The sequence below is a fragment of the Elephas maximus genome, chromosome 8, assembly GCF_024166365.1.
Source record: "Elephas maximus indicus isolate mEleMax1 chromosome 8, mEleMax1 primary haplotype, whole genome shotgun sequence".
Lineage (NCBI taxonomy): Eukaryota > Metazoa > Chordata > Mammalia > Proboscidea > Elephantidae > Elephas > Elephas maximus.
The window spans coordinates 85,581,963-85,601,295 of NC_064826.1; the positions used below are offsets into that span (position 1 = coordinate 85,581,963).

Consider the following 19,333-nt stretch of genomic DNA (forward strand, 5'->3'; position numbering starts at 1 on the left):
CATATCAGAATGACCTAGGGAGCTTTGAAAAATCCTGGTGCCCAGGCTGCGCCCTAGACCAATTAAATCAGAGTTTGTAGGGGTGGGCCCCAGCCATCAGTGTTTTTTGTTTTTTTGTTTGTTTGTTTTAACGTTCTTTGGGTGATTCCAATAAACAGCCAAATTTGAGAAGCACTGCTGTAAGCGTAAGGAGCCCTGGTGGTGCAGTGGTTAAAGCGATTGACTGTTGACCCAAAAGGTTGGCGGTTTGAAACCAACCTTTTGCTTCCGTAGAGATTTATAGCCTTGGAAACCCTATAGGATTGCTATGAGTCGGAATTGACTTGATGGTGGTGCGTTTGGCTTGGTTTCATTTGGCTCTAAGTGCAGAGGGCTCTTGTGGCACAGTGGTTAAGTACTCTGATGCTAACTGAAAGTCAGCTATTGGAAAGCCACCAGTGACTCTACGGGCAAAAGGTGTGGCAGTCTGCTTCCTTAAAGATTTACAGCCTTGGAAACCTTATAGGGCAGTTCTACTCTGTCCTACAGGGTCGCTGTGAGTCAGAATTGACTCCACAGCAGTGGATTTGGTTTGGTTTTGGCTGTAAATGTAGGGTAAACTGGAAGCTAGTGAGACAGAGCGACTAGAATTAGAAAGATTATCAAAGAGGCTGGAAATTGGAGTCTGACCTAGCTTTGCAAACAGAGATAAAAGGGGTGAAGCTAAATAAAGTATTCTGAAGGAGAATTTGGTTGGACTTTGTGATGTATGTCAGTTGCAATTTTGTTTATAAAGCTGTGCTCCAGGAGTGTCACTGCTGTTATTAGTTGGAAAACAAGCAGGTAAGACATGCTTTGCTAAAATTTGGGGCTTTTTACTCCCAGCAAAATTCTCAATTTCTGTAGCAACAAAGCAGGTCAGAAGAGAGAACATAATCCTATAAAAGGTATACAAACTTTCGTGTATATTTGAGGGAAGAAATGAAAGCCAGGGATGGATGTTGCTGGATTAAGAACCAATATTCAGACTTTAAACTGTGTTACACTTAAGAAATATTGGGCTGTGGTAAAATTATGATCACTTTAGAGTAACCTTGAAGGAAACGAAAAGTCAGACTATTTATTGACTCTGACGAGAAAGATTCACCATCATTTTCAATCATAACATTGACCTCTCCTGGAATGAAGAATTTGCACAGACATGGGAAACAGCTGGGTGGTGTCTCAGAAACGATGACCTCTTGGAAAGGGACCCTGGCAAAGCAAGGTGGGAGTTCTAAATTAATTACTTGAAACTTATTCTGATATATCCTACCTTTAAAGTTTAGAGAAAGGGCAAAATGTCAAAGTGGGACTGTTATTTATATTTTTTAAAAAGTAGCGTTTCATAATATAAACTGTATGAATATAAAACAGACACTGAAAGAGAAATTTCACTGGCAAGCGCATCCTGAAGAAAGGCAGTTGAAGGTATTTATCTGAGTGAAATATTTTCCTGCCTCTGAGTTTTACAGCTAAGCCTCCATCTAATAATTGCTGGCAGTATTTAGAGAACAGACTTGGACTGTAAATGAGAGACAATTGTGCCTGTATTCCTGCTCCCAGATGTTGGGTCTCTGGTGGACACTGAGCTAAGGTTGTTGGCCAGGGCTGGTCCTAGCTGTCAGGTAGGTCTACATGTTGATCTGAGGGGCACAGACTGCCTTATCTTCCCTCTGCCAAACTTCCCCCATTAACTTCATCCTATTTGCAGGGATTGGAGTGGGGTAGGAGGCTAGGGCATTGTTTCCAGATGACCCTTGAAAAAATAAAAGTGCACTGTAAGAAATCAGTAAGGTCCCTGGATGGCATTTGAACGTGACTACTAACCTAAAGGCTGGTGGTTTGAACCCATTCAGTGGCACCTGGGAAGAAAGGTCCGGCAACCTTCTTCAGTAAAGATTTCAGCCAAGAAAACCCAATAGAGCAGTTCTCTTAACATACAGGGGTGTCATGAGTTACAACAGCCTCCAGCGCAATGGGTTTGTTTTTTGGTTTGTTTGTTTATAAGGAGTAAATAACACACCTGGAGGAGCTCAGGGCAAGTATACTACCTGGCTAGGAGGCCGTGTAGTGAGGTTGGGGTCAGAAAGAGGAGAGAATAAAAGTTCACAGGCTTGGGTAGGGTGTAACAGGGAGGAGCCACTGGGCATTCTGTAGGAAGCAAGTGGGCTTGAGGCAGCAAGCAGGAGAAGAAAGACATGAAAGGTCTGATGAGACCCTGAGAAGAGAAGCCTCATCCTTCCGTTCTGCCTCCACCTTGCCTCCCTATTGGGCACATGGCCAGTCTGCTTCATTTCATCCACCTGGCCTGACTACAAGAGGGTCATAACACCTGCCCAGCATTACTCTGTGCCCCTAAGTGCATTCGAGTCTCCTCAAATGTTTCCCATTTATGTCCCTCAGGTCTGCTCTTCTAGGAAGGAGAGTTCTAAATGAACACTTCACAAAGTTCCCCTACATGTTAGTTTGCAAAATTAATGATCCTTGTGGAAAGGCAAATTAATCTTTGATGCTTGGTTGAAGCTACTGAGACAAATCACTGTTTCCGAGCCTGGGCCTTCTTAGTACATCGCATTCCTAACAGTCGCTTCTTCCCTTCCATGCCAGCCACAGTCACAAAGAGGGGAAACAATACAGCCTATATAACTCCATATCTGAATCCAAAGGGTCACGATGCATTCACTCCTTCTGCAAACATTAACCAAGTGTCTGGTTTGTGCAGGGCATGTGCAAGGTGCACGGGAGGAGCCAGGAAAGGCTGTGCAGGGGAGGCACCTGACGTGTGAAGTTCTATTTGCAATTTCTACATCCACGGTTTCACCAGACTGCAGTAAAAATTTTGTAAAATTGAAATACTATACAAGTAGTTTTCTTCAATTTAAGGATGAGCACAACAGCTTTTCCGAGTCATCTCGGTCTGAAGGTTCACAGCGGTCTTTTGGGATTTAGTTGTTAAGGAGGACGGAAGTTCTCTGACTGCCTTGCTTTGTTTTTTCTAGCCAGAGGCCTCTGCTGCAGTGTACTGCTCAATTCCTCTCAACTGAAAAATTAAATCTGCACTCCTGTCAGAATGTGTCATCTGCATACCCGGGCACTCATCACAGTTCACCCTGCGCCACGCAGTTCGGAAGAGGCTGAGCTGCGCATTGGATGGCATATTGGAATCGGACCTTCCCCACTAACAGGTCTGGGAAAGCCAGATGTTTGGGAGGAGCCGAACAACTGGTGTCTGGGGAGAGTCCGGCCAAAAGGAGTCAGGGACTTCCACGGAGACTCGGAGCTATGAACAGAGCTAGTGTCCGTCTATTTCCTCGTGTGTGAATCAGTCCCCGGCTGGGGCTTTGGGAGAAAATTCATGAACGACACAGCAAGTCGGCGCTGTAGAACCTGACAAATACAAATCAGAACCTCTGTGTGTGTGTGTGCGCGCGCGCGTGCGCGCGCGAGTGGATTTTCCAGAGGCTTTTCTTCGAGTCTATTTATCCTTTGTGTCCACGACCGGGTTCTTTGAATGTAAACTCTGAGAGGGCAAGGGAGCAGCCTCTTCTAGGCCCCCTGCAGCGTCTTGTCCACCGGTGACTGCTGAATGACAGCGGCGATTTCAGCCTGGAAGCCCCGGCGTTGATTGGGTGTGAAATGCCCTGTCGCGGGCGCAGGGCGGAAGCGGCCCTGCGGGCCGGGACCAGGAAGACCCAAGGGAGGACGACGGGCGCTGGTGGCACCGTCAGGCCCGCCCGGGGGCGCCGTCTGCGGGCGCTCGGAGGGGGCTCCACCTGGCCGCCGCGCCGCGGACCGAGGGGCGGGGCCGGTTTCCCAGCAGCGGCGGCGCCTCCTCGCGCCCAGCGCGCGCTCCCCGGCGTCCGGCGCACGCGCGAGGCCGGGAGGGAGCGCGCCCCGGCAGCGGCGGGCGGAGGAGGGCGGCGGAGGGGAGCTGGCCGCGCGCGCGGTGGTGGCGGTGGCGGCGGCGACCGGGGCCGAGGCGGAGTGGGGAGCGAGGAAAGGGGCGGAGGGAGCGGGCGGAGGAGGGGAGTGAGAGACGCATTTCCAATTCCCAACTACGAGCCCCGAGTTTGTAGATGGGGCTGCTCGGCAGCGCCTGCGGCTGAGCGAGACCAGCAGCGGCGGGCGAAGGGAGCGGCGGCGGCGCGGAGGCGGCCGAGGTGCGAGCCGGTGAGTTGCCGGGGCCCCCAAGCCGCTCGCGTAACGGTCTCGCCGCGCGGGAGCCGCCGTGCGCCGCGGCGGGCCGGGCTGGGGGAGGTGTCCTGTTGCTCGTCGCCGCGCGCCACGCGGGGACCCCGGCCCGCCCCGCCCCCTCGGCACCTGGGCTTCGACGGGACGGGGTCCGGCGGCCGGGGCGGCGGGGCGGGTGGCCGGGCGTGCCCGTCGCCCTGGGCCCGGCCCGCGTGGAAGGGGCCCTCTACTCCCGGTCTGCGGGCGGGCGGGCCGGAGCGCGGCAACGTGTCTGGCCCATGCTGCCGAGCGCCGTGCCGCGCGCCCCCTGCGCGGTCCCAGGGCCCCGGCGGCTGCCCCAGCTGGAGGCGCCAGGGGCCCCCTTCCGACGCAGCGCTCGGGCGCGGACCCCTCTGCGGCGGGAGTAGCGTTAAAGCGTGAATGGTGAGCCGCGCTGGGGGCGGTGTTGCTGTGACTGACACCTTCGGGGTCAGACCCGGGAAGGGGCGATTTCGCTGGCTTCTGGCTTTCTCCCGAGCTCCGAGTTCCTGGGGGAAGAGGGTTTCTGCAACTACTGCTGCTACTTCCGAGGCATGGGACTCCAGTTCTTTGGCCAAAGTAGCTGTGGGCCGAGCACACGCTGCTCCGGGGGCGTTCGCTGCTAAGGCAGTGCTTTACCAGCCTGGGTACGTTTATGTGGAACCAGAAAGGTGCCGGGGCTTTTCTTTTTTTGGAGGGTGGGGGAGCGAGGTGGGTGGAGGCCCGGAGAGTTGATTGAGGGATCCTACAGTGTGATGACAAGCATGTGGATTGGTTGGTGGGTATTTTTTGCTGAAGGACTTTTTAACACTTTATTGGGAGTTTAGTATATCCTACCAGCTCCTAGGGTTACAGCTCTAGATTACATCCATTAAACATATCGGTTGGGGTGTGCATTTGGGTGTGTGTGTCCAGGGTGTAGGGGTGGACTAGGAAGGAATTGAGGACTGATGGGAAGGCTCAGAAAATTCTCCGCATTACTTATAAACAGCCTGTTAAGGCCAAGCTAGCCACGTTTTACCCTTGCCTGCGCCTTTGGGGATTCTTGGCATTTTACTTTATGCTTCCTGAATTGGTGTTGTAATAATGGTTCCGAGAACATTTGAGGTGCGTTAAAATGCTGTTGAATGGAGTATGATTTAGCAGCCATTTCTTTACGTGAAATCATTCAAACGGTCCTTTGGAAACTTCTCTATGTTGAATTTGTTAGACGAGGTGATATAGTGTTACGAATGCGGAGATAGTTTTGTTATATAGGTGTTAACAACTGAACCTCAAGTGATTTTACTTATTTTGGGGGTGTGCAGTTATAAGGTGTTGGGCCTCATAGGAGTGTCTTGTGAGGCCTTATTACAGTAAACAAAGAACTTTTATGGGTTGTGACATTTTGAGGTCATTTCTACCTTAAATCTGTCATATATTTAAATACGTATAAAAAACCCGTTTCCGTCGGGTCAATTCAGACACATAGTGACCCTATAGGACAGAGTGGAACTGCCGCATAAGAGTTTCCAAGGAGCGCCTGGCGGATTTGAACTGCGGACTCTTTGGTTAGCAGCCGTGTCACTTAACCACTACCCACCAGGGTTTCCTAAATACATGTTTGAATAATATGTTACTCTTTCAGGTTCCTGTTTATTCTAGAATAAAAGGGTTACATAATATACAAAGGATAGCACTTTTAATTTCACTGTTTTGCCCAGTAGAAACTGTACACTAAACCTCTTTTTGAAAAAACACTCAGGGGTGTGTGTGTGTTTGTGTGTGTCTGTCCTTTTCTAAGTGATTTCACTTGATCCCTTTTCCACCTGGAATGTCAAAATGAATTACTTTATATTCTAGATTAAATCAACACTGGAAAAATTAAGGTGCATAATTAAGTCTGGTATATGATACAGATGATTTTTTTTGTTCTTTATGCCAACTGTTGGATTAAAAAAAATGGATCATATTTTTCTTAAACATTTGAGGGAGCAGTTTGCTTTTTTTTTTTCTTTCCTTAGTCTAATTTCAGGCTGAAATTGTTCCAGGCTACACAGCCTGCTTCTCGCCTTCCTCTCCCACCTTCCTCCTTCCTTCTTCCCTCCTTCCCTCTTTTTGCCTTCAGATAACCAAGAAAATCATAATTGTGAGACTGTGTATGTGTTACCTTTTGAAAAGGTGTTTTAAAATTGTAGTTGCTAGAGTATCTACCATCCGTTTATATACTTTACCATTTAATAATGAATGGTTAGCGGAAGACAACAGATGTTTTAATAAAATGCCTTTCACATTTTGGACATCTAAGTTTGTTAAGAGTAAGTAGCACCAGCAAATTAGTGCTAAGAGATTTGCAAATAATACAGGACTAGTGTTAGTCAAAGGTTATGTAGTTGTAAAAACACCAAAAAAGTAAATGTTGAAAGAGGCAAGAGGACCCATCTATACTTTTGATATCATTACTGTAATGTAGGTGATTTTTGAAAAAGTATTTTGTAAATTAGACATTAGGTATATAATGCTGATAATTCTTCCTTTGCAACATGATTGATTTGATTAGTGACCAAACTGTATCAAAACTCTAGGTAAGTGTAATTAACATACAAGGGGTGTTCTGATACTTATTTTAGGAAGAATGATAAAACGAATACTGGGCTGACTGAGGATATGGTATGGCCAGCTCTTCCTAAAAAAGAACTATACTAAGAAAAGGTATTCTCGTGTGGTTTTACCTGTAGGTTCTTTCCTTCCAAAAATAGTTTTCACACTTGTGAATGTCATAAGAGCAGGTAAGCACAAGCTATCTCTCTACAGATATGGTGCTAATATTGAATTAAAGATTTTATTTCTTAGTTGTGGTGATCTGTATTTGCTTGGAGAGTTTTTGGTCAGTCTCACCGACGCTGCAATGATCTCGCTGTTCCTGTTAGCTGTACATGACCACTGGAGGGAGACTTGACAATTTAGGTTGACATATCCTTGTTCCCATACACTGCTGCTAGCCATCTCTGGGCACTTTGCCAACTGCTGGAAATGTGTTGAGGAGGATGCACTCAGAATCAAGTCTTGATCAAGGTGTCTAATGGTTTTTATTTCTTTAACTCACACCACATTCACAAAGTGCTTCTCTTTATAGACTATGTTAAACAGTCTACATTTTAGTCTGCTATTTTTATTAAGTGGGCTAACCAAATACATCTCTAACATGGTGAAAGATAAGATGCATGAATACATTATAGTTTCAAAGATCTGACTTTCCTGACTAGTATTAATTTTTTTTTTTTTTTTAATCTTAGGTTTTAGTTACTTGCTTAGTGTACACAGACTAGTTATCTGGGAGGACCTGGAGATATCACCACTCTTCCATGAGGTGTATATATACTCTACTCAAACCTCTCTTAACAGGTTGGCCTCCTATGTTAATACACTTTCAGAGAAGGAAATACTGCGGCAAAGCATCCTTTGTCCCTAATTTTAGTATTCATTTCACTACATGGAGGAAGTTCTTCGTTTATCACAGTAAGAAGATTACAGCCTCACAACTTTGTTGCCCATTAGCTGGCTATTCTTGATGTTGTTGTGTGCTGTCACTTGGATTCCGACTCACAGCAACACTGAAGTCAGAAGAGCTTCGTTTCCACTTTTTCTCTTCTGAAAATAGTTTACCTTATTAGTGTCTGATTTCAGTAATAGTGAACTCACTAAACAAAATATGTTACGTTTGCAGCCAGAGAGAACTTAAGTTTTCATTACCTTTTTATAGAATAATTCAAAGACCTTTGCAGTCTTCCTCATACTGAATTCATTCACAGAATGATAAACGGGACAGGATTTGGGGTAGTCTCTTATCTTTCTATCCCCCTGGATTGTTTGCCTCCTTTCCTTTAAGATGGCTTTGCTTTTGTCCTAATAATTATTTAAAATAAAAGAAAAAACAATCTATCAGAAGAGATGTTTTCTACTTAGGAAAATGTTCATTCCTGTCTAGCCTCAGGATTATGTTAAATACTTAGGGGAATGGTACTTTTTAAAGGCTCTTCTGTTAAAGTTATCTTTGATTCAAGGCAGAATGAGAATTAAAGACAAATATAGTGAGTTTTCATAAAGCTTACTTATTTTCAAAGCCTTACAGCCACCTACTACATGATCTGACCTTTACATCACCAAGTTATATCTTTCCCTTGTAGACATTCCTTTACCATGTTTTTACCGTCCACCTCATTCACAACACTCTATCCACATTGCCCTTCTTTTAGTCCCTCAGAAATGCCATGGCTTATTTCTGACTTAGGGCTTTTGCGATTCTTTTTTCCTCTGTCTGGAACTCTCTTCCTAAATCATTATGCAACTGTCTCCTTTTCATCATTTCAGGTCTCAATTCAAATAGTACCTTCTCAGACAGGTATTACTATCTAACCACCCTTCCAGAATGTTACTGTCCTTGTTCTCCTCTATCCCATTACCTTTTTAATTTTCCGTAAACTATCACTGTATGAAATTATATTTTTTAATTGTTTTATTATCTGGCTACTCTCACTAGAATGTAAACCCCATAAGAACAGTGACCTTATCCCTCTTGTTTAATGCTACCTTTTAGAGACTTAGACCCATTTCGGGAACATGTTGATGTTGTTTTAGGTGTCGTTGAGTCAATTTCAATTCAAGTAACCCTCTGTATGACAGAATGAAACTCTGCCTTGTCCTGAGCCATCCTTAAAATTGTTGTTAAGCTTGAGCCCATCGTTGCAGCCACTGTGTCAGTCCATCTCCTTGAGAGTCTTCCTCTTTTTCACTGACCCGCTACTTTACCAGGCATGACGTCCTTCTCCAGGGACTGGTCCCTCCTGATAAAATATTCAAAGTAAATGAGATGAAGTTTCGCCATCCTTGCTTCTAAGGAGCATTCTGGCTGTACTTCTTCCAAGACAAGTTTGTTCCTTCTTCTGGCAGTCCATGGCATATTCAATATTCTTTGCCAGCACCATAATTCAAAGGCATCAGTTCTTCTTTGGTCTTCCTTATTCATTGTCCATCTTTCACGTGCATGTGAGGCAATCGAAAACACGATGGCTTGGGTTGGGAACACCTTAGTCTTTAAGGTGACATCTTTGCTTTTGAACACTTTAAAGCAGCAGATTTACCCAATGCATTGTGTCGTTTGATTTCTTGACTGCTGCTTCCAAGGACCTTGATTGTGGAATCGATGGAATCCTTGACAACTTCAATTTTTTCTCTGTTTATCATGATGTTGCTTATTGGTCCAGTTGTGAGGATTTTTGTTTTCTTTATGTTAAAGTGTAATCCCTACTGAAGGCTGTAGTCTTTGATCTTCATCAATAAGTGTTTTAAGTCCTTTCAAAAAAAAAAAATTTTTTTTTTCACTTTTAGGAAGCAAGGGTGTGCCATCTGCATATTACAGGTTGTTAATGAGTCTGTCTTCAATCTTGATGCCCAGTTCTTCTTCATGTAGTCCAGTTTCTTGGATTATTTGCTTAGCATACAGATCGAATAAATATGTTGAAAGGATACAACCCTGGCATACACCTTTCCTGATTTTAAACCAGGCAGTATCCCCTCGTTCTGTTCGAACAGCTGCTGCTTTGTCTATGCACAGGTTCCACAATTAAGTGTTCTGGAGTTCTCATTCTTTGTAATCTTATCAGTAATTTATTATGATCCACATGGTCGAATGCCTTTGCGTAGTCAATAAAACACAGGTAAACATCTTTCTGGTATTCTCTGTATTCAGCTGAGATCCATCTGACAGCAGCGATATCCTGTGTTCCATGTCCTCTTCTGAATCCAGTTTGAATTTCTGGCAGTTCCGTGTTGATGTACTGCTGCAACCACTTTTGAATGATCTTCAGCAAAATTTTACTTGTGTGTGACATTAATGATAATTGTCTGATAATTCCCTCATTATGTTAGGTCACCTTTCTTTGGAATGGGTACAAATATTGATCTCTCCCATTGATGATGAGTGAGCACTTCCAGCACTGCATCTGTTTGTTGAAACATTTCAATTGGTATTTTTTCTTCAGTTTTTTCAGCCTGAGAAATGCTGAGTTTATACATCCCTTTTGGTTTTCTAACTCTCGGTATTTGCACATTTCGTTATAATACTTTGTCTTCTTGAGCTGCCTGTTGAAATCTTCTGTTCAGCTCTTTTACTTCATTTTTTCCTTTCACTTTAGCTACTCTACATTCAAGAACAAGTTTCAGAGTCTCTTCTGACATCCAATTTGGTCTTTTCCTTCTTTTTTGTATTTTTAATGATTTCTTGCCTTCCTCACATATGATGTTCTTGATGTCATCTGATCTTTGGTCACAAGTGTTTAATGAGTCAAATCAATTCTCGAGATGGTTTCTGAGCCCTACTTTGGCTCTCGTGGACTTGTTCTAATTTTCTTAAGCTTCAACTTGAACTTGATAGTCTGTTCCAGTCGGCCCCTGGCCTTGTCTAATTGATGTTATTGAGATTTTCCATCATCTCTTTCCACAGATGTAGTTGATTTGATTCTTGTGTATCCCGTCTGGCGAGGTTCATGTGTATAGTTGCTGTTTTGTTGGTGAAAAAAGATATTTGATATGAAGCAATCTGCAGGTACAGTGCAATCCCATTCAAATTCCAATGGCTTTTTTTAATGAGATGGAAAAACAAATCACCATATGGAAAGGGAAGAGGCCCCAATAAGTAAATCATTACCGAAAAAGAACAAAGTGGGAGGCCTCACACTACCTGATTTTAGAACCTGTTATACCACAATGTAGGCAAAACAGGCTGTTACTGGTACAACAACAGATACATAGACCAGTGGAACAGAACTGAGAATCTGGACATAAATGTATCCACCTATGAGGAGCTGATATTTGACAAAGGCCCAAAGTCCATTAACTGGGGAAAAGGCAGTCTGTTTACCACATGGTGCTGGTGTAGCTGGATATCCATCTGCAGAAAAATGAAGTAAGACCCATACCTCACACCATGCACAAAAACTGACTCAAAATGGATCAAAGACCTAATTATAAAATCTAAAATGATAAAGATCACAGAAGAAAAAATAGGGACAATGCTAGGAGTCCTAATACATGGTATAAACAGAATACAAAACTTTACTAACAATATACAAACACCAGAAGAGAAACTAGATAACTGGGAGCTCCTAAAAATCAAACACTTATGCTCATCCAAAGGCTTAGCCGAAAGTGTAAAAAGACAACCTGCAGACTGGGAAAAAAATTTTGGCTACAACAAATCCAATCAGCATCTCATCTCTAAAATCTACAAGATACTGCAAAACCTCAACAGCAAAAAAGACAACCCAATTAAAAAATGGGCAAAGGATATGAACAGGTACTTCATCAAAGCAGACATTCAGGCAGCTACCAGATATGTGAGGAAATGCTCATGATCATTAGCCATTAGAGAAATGCAAATCAGAACTACAGTGAAATACCATCTCACCCCAACAAGGCTAGCCTTAATCAAAAAAACAAAAAATAACAGATGTTGGAGATGTTGTGGAGAGACTGGAACACTTAAAACTGTTCGTGGGAATGTAAAATGTTACAACCACTTTGGAAATTGATTTGGCACTTCCTTAAAAATCTGGAAATGGAAGTACCATACGGTCCAGCAATCCCACTCCTTAGCATATATCCTAGACAAATAAGAGCTCTCACATGAATAGATATATGCGCACCCATGTTCACTGCAGCACTGTTCACAATAACAAAAAGATGGAAACAACCTAGGTACCATCAATGGACGAATGGATAGACAAATTATGGTATATTCACACAATGGGATACTACGTAGCGATAAAGAACTACTAAAAAAAAAAATTTTTTTTTTTTTTTTTTAGTATGAGTCTGTGGAACATCTCATAACATGGATAAATCTGGATGGCATTATGCTAAGTGAAATTAGTCAGTTGCAAAAGGGCAAATATTGTATAAGACCACTATTGTAAGAACTTAAGAAAGGGTTTAAACACAGAAGAAAACATTCTTTGGTGGTTACAAGGGTTGGGAGGGAGGGCGAGTGGTATTCACTAAATAGATAGTAGACAAGAACTATTTTAGGTGAAAGGAAGAGCAACATACAATACAGGGGAAGTCAGCACAACTGGACTAAACCAAAAGGTAAGAAGTTTCCTGAGTACAAGCAAACACTTTGAGGGACAGAATAGCAGGGCGGGGATCTGGGAACCATGGTTTCAGGGGACATCTAGGTCAATTGGCATAACAAAGTTTATTAAAAGAAAATGTTATGTATCCCACTGTAGTGAGTGGTGTCGGGTCTTAAAAGCTAGCCAGTGGTCATCTAAGATGCATCAATTGGTCTCAACTCATCTGGCGCAAAGGAGAATGAAAAACACCAAAGACACTAGGAAAGTATGAGCCCAAGAGACAGGGCCACATAAACCAGAGACTCTTATCAGCCTGAGACCAGAACTAGATGGTACCTGGCTACCACCAGTGACAGCCCTGACAGGGAACACAGTAGAGAGTCCCTGACAGAGCAGGAGAAAAGTGGGATGCAGAACTCAAATTCTAGTAAAAAGATTAGACTTAATGGTCTGTCTGAGACTGGGGGGACCACGGAGGACATGGCCTCTGGACTCTCTGTTAGCCCAAAACTAAAACCATTCCCAAAGCCAACTCTTCACACAAAGATTAGACTGAACTATAAGACATTAAATGATACTTGTAAAGAGTGTGCATCTTAGCGTAAGTAGATACATGAGACCAAATTGGCAGCTCCTGTCCGGAGGTGAGATGAGAAGGCAGAAAGGGACAGGAGCTCGTTGAATGGACGCAGGAAACATAGCATAGAAAGGAGGAGAGTGCTGTCACGTTGTAGAGAGAGCAACTAGGGTCGCATAATAATGTGTGTATAAATTTTTGTATTAGAAACTAACTTAAACTGTAAACTATCACTTAAAGCATTAAAAAAAAAAAAAAAAAAGAAAATGGCTGGAGAGAGCGTACCTGGATATTTACTTTGAAAACAATGTTTTGGGAAAGTCTTTTTAATGGGCCTTCTGGTAATGCAAAGGAAAAACAGAAATCCTTTTCGTAAGTGTTAAGATTTAAGACAATGATCAGCTAAATTAGTTGGTGAAGTAAAATAAAAGACTGCCTTCGTTGTGAATAAGATAAAGTCTTTGAAGTTAAAAAAAAAAAGTTAGTCTGTCCTTCGCACCTCCCTTCCATGTTTTTCCATTAGTATTCCAAAACTATTGAGATCTATACTCAGCTCTAGAACCCTGTTGTATCCCATTTTACAGATAGAAAAAGGAATTCAGCTATGTAGATTAGACAACCACCTTTGTCATCTGATTTCAAAGGCATATGGATAATAGCCAACATTTATTGATCACTCACTGTAGTCCATGTACTTTGCACACTTATCATATTTAATCATATGAGAGAGAGGAGAGAGGAAGCGTGAGGGAGAGCAAGTGAGCCCTGGCGGTGCAGTGGTTAAGCACTTGGCTGCTAACCAAAAGGTCAGCCTTGGAATCCACCAGCTACTCCTTGGAAACCCTATGGAGCAGTTCTACTCTGTCCTATGGGGTTGTGAGTGGAAGCATTAGTTAAATAAAAATAGCTGGGAATATGTATACATTGATAAAGGTGTCTGTTGGAGAGGAGGAAGAACTAATGTATACCTTATTTATCTGAACACTAACTTGTATGGCTTTGTTTTAGGCTTTAGTCATGAAACAAATCCAGTTTAGGGTAAAGCCAGCAGTCCCTCCCTGCCCCTGCCACCATTCTTTTTAGGATCATATCTAGTTCCCCTTCCCAGATCCCCTTTTCTTCTGCCCTAGTATTGGTGAAGTTGTTTCTGACTCACTGATATTTCTGTATACTTTGTATCCTTCACAGAGCCTAGCACTTTGTTAGCTACTTAGTAGCTAGCACTAAGTGAAGATGGAATTGAATGTACTTAGCTTATTGGCTTTCTGTACAGCCAGTTCATAATTGTATGCTTTTAGAAGAAATCTTTTGTAAAGAGTGATTGACAATTTCACTTGGTAAATGCAGTCAAGTTAGAATAAATGGGCAGCAGAGCAGTTTTTATAAGTTCTGACTTATTATGTAGTATATTAGTGGGACTTTACTTTTACCAGGTTCCTTTGTTTTGTAAGATACTGTTAGATCTCATTTGGGTTGGATAAATGTTGTGAAAAGATGGGGGAGGGCAGTTAAAGATGCTAGGAATGTTCTAGACATGTTTGTGAGAAAGTGTGAGCAAGGTGCTTTTCTAAGGTAACCAAGGACCATATACTTAGGAAGGGAAAAGTGAAGGGTAAGGGATTAGTTTCCGGAAATTTTTTTGGTGGAACCCAGAGGGACTACATCTTGGGAGATGTTTTAACCTAGGAAATGCTAAAGTGATTTAGTTGAAGGCATACATCATCAAGGATACAATTTATAGTTTATGATATTTTATTCTGTAGATCATTTTTACCAGGAAGTGAGTATAGGTATAGAGGTTCTCCACCTAAGAGGGTATCAGAATCCTTGGAGTTATCTTGCACTGAAGGATTCTGATTAGTAGGTGTGAGACAGGAATATATTTTTGTTTTTTTAAGTCCCCGATAGCTACTATTTGGATGTAGAATAATAACATCCTATGGAATATTTTATTTATTAACTAAACCAGTGTAGCTTTTAGGGCCCTATATCTTTTAGAACTTGGTCTGTCTCTCCATGGTCTCTACTTTAGCCAGGCTCACACCTCCACAAGCATCTCTCTGCTCCATCAACTCATGTCTTTCTTGCATGCGTGTGTGTGTGTGTGTGTGTGTGTGTCAGAAATCTGCCTGTCTCTTCTAAGGACACTTGTGATGGCATTTAGGGCCCACCTGACCCAGTATAATCTCCCTATCACAAGGTCATTAATACAATCACATCCATAAGACCTTTTTTCTAAACAACATTCATAGATTCCAGGGATTAGGACTTGGATATCTTTTTGTTTTGGGGGGAGGGGTAGTGGTTAATTAAGCCTACCATCAAAAAAAGAAAAAAACCTAGAGCAAACCCATTTTGCCCTCAAGTCGATTCAGACTCACAGCAACCTTGTGCCACAATGATACTGAATTCAAATGGCTTAGAAAAGGAAGGTGGTGGTAGAAGTTGTCTTTTTACCTCCTCCTCATTCCTCTCTTTCTAAATCAGTGTTTCTTAACCAGCAACAATTTTGCTGTCCCCTTTCCCCTGGGGACATTGGCAATATCTGAAGACACTTTTGGATGGGAAGGGGTTGCTACTGGCATCTAGTGGGTGGAGGTCATGGATGCTGCGAACAGTGCCCAGGAAGGTCCCCACGACAAAGCATCATCCAGCCCAAAATGCCAACAGTGCCGCGGCTGAGCAACCCTGCTCTAAAGGTAACCATTGCCAACATTTTCTTGTGTATCATTGTAGAAAAAAATTATGCCTATATCAGCATGTATCATGAGTAAAAACCCTTTGATTTGATCAGGACTCCTCTAGTTTTTGGTTGATTAAAATTGATTAAATTTAGGAGTCATTAAAAAGTGATTCATACGTACCTTAAGTAATATATTTGTACTTAAAAAATATAGGTGTACATGCATATGCTAATCTTTTCTTTGAATATGGGTCTTTGGAGTGGAGCCCTGGGTCACCTTTCTTGTATAAACTAGTGCATTATCACTGATTACTAGCTTTAATTTTATAAGTAGAGTGAAAACTTAAAAGTTTGTGAAAACTAATTTGAGTATAGGATCCTTCCTGTCTTTATGATGCCTCAGTTGTTTACAATTGTCATGCTTATGCTTCATTATATAGCAGTTTGGCTTTTTGTTTTGTTTACCTTTGCTTTGCCACTTGCTTTCTTTGAGTCTTTCCAAAGTATTCAGCTTGATTTTCATATAAAGAACAATTACAATTCCTATGGTCTTGTAGTCTTGTTATCAAATTGTATGTATATATATATATATATATAGAAATCATATTTTGTACCCTCCCCCCGAAAAAAAATCATGATTCTCTGATGTACTGGGAATATTCCTACCTGTTGCAACTCATTTGAATAACTTGTAATCTGGTGACATGGTGAGGGCTAATGTAGAAGAAATTGAAGTTGTCCGTGATTTCATTCTACTTGGATCCGTAATTGATGTCTGTGCAAGTAACAGTCAAGAAATCAGACGATTTATTGCATTGGTTACATACGCTGCAAAAGACCTCTTCAAAGTTTTAAAAAGCAGAGGTGTCAGTTTGATGAGTAAGGTGCTCCTGATCCAAGCCATGGTCTTTTCATTCGCCCATATGCATATAAAAGTTGGATAGTGAAAAAGGCAGGCAGAAGAAAAATCAATACATTCCAATTGTTGTTTTGGTGAAGAGTATTGAATATACCATGGACTGCCAGAAGAATGAACAAATCAGTCTTAGAAGAAATACAATCAGAATGCCCCTCAGAGGCTAGATTGCAAGATTTAGGCTACCTTACTTTGGGCACGTCATCAGGAAGGAGCAATAGCTAGAAAAGGACATCATGTTTGGTAAAGTAGAGGACCTGGGAGAACAAGGGACCCCTCAATGAGATGGACTGACTCAGTAGCTTCAGCAGTGGGTTTAAATATACCAACGATCATGAAGCTGTCTCAGGACTGGGCAACCTTTCGTTCTCTTATACATAGGGTCACTGTGAGTTGGAGCTGATTCATCCGAAACTAACAACAAATGCTACCATAGCTTCCAAATCCTTGGATGCTTCAGAAAATTTTTCTTTTAGTACTGTAATGACAGAATCAGCAAGTTATCTATAAGATATAAGTGCAATATCTTGTTGATATTGCCAGCTTAATGCCAGTACCAATGGAAACACTGCTTTATTTTCATTAATTATAATAACTATTATTCGAGGTTTTGCTTATTAGCAAAATAATGTTTTCAATGCTTCTTATATAGCTAAATCATACAAGTCCTTGAATTTATGTATTATATTTTATTACTTTCTTTCTTGGCATAGTGGGGGAATTGAAGGTCTGGATTATAATCCCAGTTTTCCTATCTTCTAGCTCTTTTACTTTGTTCAGGACACAGAACTCTATTTGGCATACATGCTAAGTACTGCTGGTGGGGGGATTTGGAGTTACTGTTGAACTCAATATGCCTCATCTCTAAAACAGGAATTATAATATCTACCTTACAGGGTCATTGCAAGATTTTAATTGGGTAGTATAAGTAAACATGTCTAGCGCAGAGTCTGGTGCAGTCGAAGTGTTCAGTAAATGTCAGTATCTGAATTTCCGTCTTTTACTGTCTGCTACAGTGTTATATGAAGAGTAGATAATACTTGTCGAACAGACATGTTTTCACTTGCTTGTGCTTGATTCCTAACTTTCCAGTGTAAGAGATATGTCTCATTTAATAAATATTTTTTGAAGGAACTTTATTTTTATTTATTTACTTTTATTGTGCTTTAAGTGAAAGTTTATCAATCTCAGTCTCTTACAATTCCTATGGTCTTGTAATCGTGTATCAAATTACATATATATATATATATATATATATATATATCGACATTGGAAATCCTGGTGGCATAGTGGTTAAGTGCTACGGCTGCTACCCAAGAGGTCAGCAGTTCGAATCCACCAGGCGCACTCTAAGGCACACTTCCTCTCTACACTGTATTCCCTGTGTGCATTCAACCAGCTTCTGTCCCCCTCTGTCTTCTTATCTTGCCTCCAGACAGGAGCTTCCCACTTAATCTCAGGTGTCTACTTGAGCCAAGAAGCTCACTCCTCACCAGTATGATTTTCTGTCTTATAGTCCAGTCCAATCCCCTTCAGAAGAGTTGGCTTTGGGAATGGTTCCAGTCTTGGGCTAACAGAAGGTCCGGGGACCATGACCTCTGAGGTCTGGTCTTTTTCTGAGAATTTGAGGTCTGTATCCCACTGTTGTCCTGCTCCATCAGGAATTCTCTGTTGTGTTCCCTGTCAGGGCAGTCATCGGTAGTAGCCAGGCACTATCTGGTTCTTCTGGTGTCAGGCTGATGGAGTCTCTGGTTTATGTGGCCTTTTCTGCTCTTGGGCTTATATTTACCTTTTGTCTTTGGTGTTCTTTATTCTCCTTTGCTCCAGGTGGGTTGAGACCAATTGATGCACCTTAGATGGCTGCTTGCTAGGGTTTAAGACCCTAGACGCCACTCACCAAAGTGGAATGCAGAACATTTTCTTAATACATTTTGTTATGCCCATTGACCTAGATGTCCCCTGAAACCGTAGTCGCCAGACCTCTGTCCCTGCTGCTTTAGCAAACGAAGCATTCAGTTGTATTCAGGAAACTTCTTTGCTTTTGATTTAGTCCAGTTGTGCTGACCTCTCCTGTATTGTATGTTGTCTTTCCCTTCACCTAAAATAGTTCTGGAAATGCCGGTGGCATGGTAGTTAAGAGCTATGCCTGCCAACCAAAAGGTTTGCGGTTCAAATCCTCCAGGTGCTCCTTGGAAACCCTATTGGACAGTTCTACTCTGTCCTATAGGGTCACTATGAGTCAGAATCAACTCAACAGCAATGGGTTTTTTGTTTGTTTGTTTGTTTTAAATAGTTCTTGTCTACTATCTAATTAGTGAATACCCCTCTCCTACCCTTTCCATTCTTGCAATCATCAAAGAATATTTTCTTCTGTGATTCAGCTATTTCTTGCGTTCCTGTAATAGTGGTCTCATGTAATATCTGTCCTTTTGCAGTTGACTGATTTCACTCAGTGTAATGCCTTCCAGATTCCTCCATGTTATGATATGTTTCACGGATTCATCATTGTTCTTAATCGTTGCATAGTATTCCATTATGTGAATATATCATAATTTATTTATCCATGCATCCATTGATGGGCACCGTGGTTGCTTCTACCCTTTTGCTGTTGTAAACACTGCAGCAGTGAACATGGGTGTGCATATATCTGAAGAACTTTGGTTTTAAAGTATTGAAAAAACAGTCCTTGCCGTTGAGTCAGTTCCGACTCGTAGCAACCCTAAAGGACAGAGCAGAACTGCCCCATAGGGTTTCCAAGGAGCTCCTTTTGGTTAGCAGCTGTAGCACTTAACCACTGCACTACCAGTGTTCCCTGG

General features: G+C 42.2%; 1 protein-coding gene across 6 annotated transcripts in view; it reads left to right on the top strand.

Annotated features, from left to right (window-relative positions):
• The first annotated feature begins 4,037 nt into the window (after window positions 1-4,037).
• Window positions 4,038-19,333, top strand: part of PALS2 (protein associated with LIN7 2, MAGUK p55 family member) — a 116,844-nt gene continuing 101,548 nt past the window's right edge. For 3 of the 6 annotated variants that reach the window (XM_049893402.1, XM_049893407.1, XM_049893406.1), the window contains exon 1: window positions 4,038-4,191. The gene's annotated coding sequence lies outside the window, so the exon portion shown is untranslated. Of the gene's footprint in view, window positions 4,192-4,561; window positions 4,636-4,827; window positions 4,878-19,333 lie in introns of those variants that run through there. The other 3 variants (XM_049893405.1, XM_049893403.1, XM_049893404.1) reach the window with 3 other exon arrangements.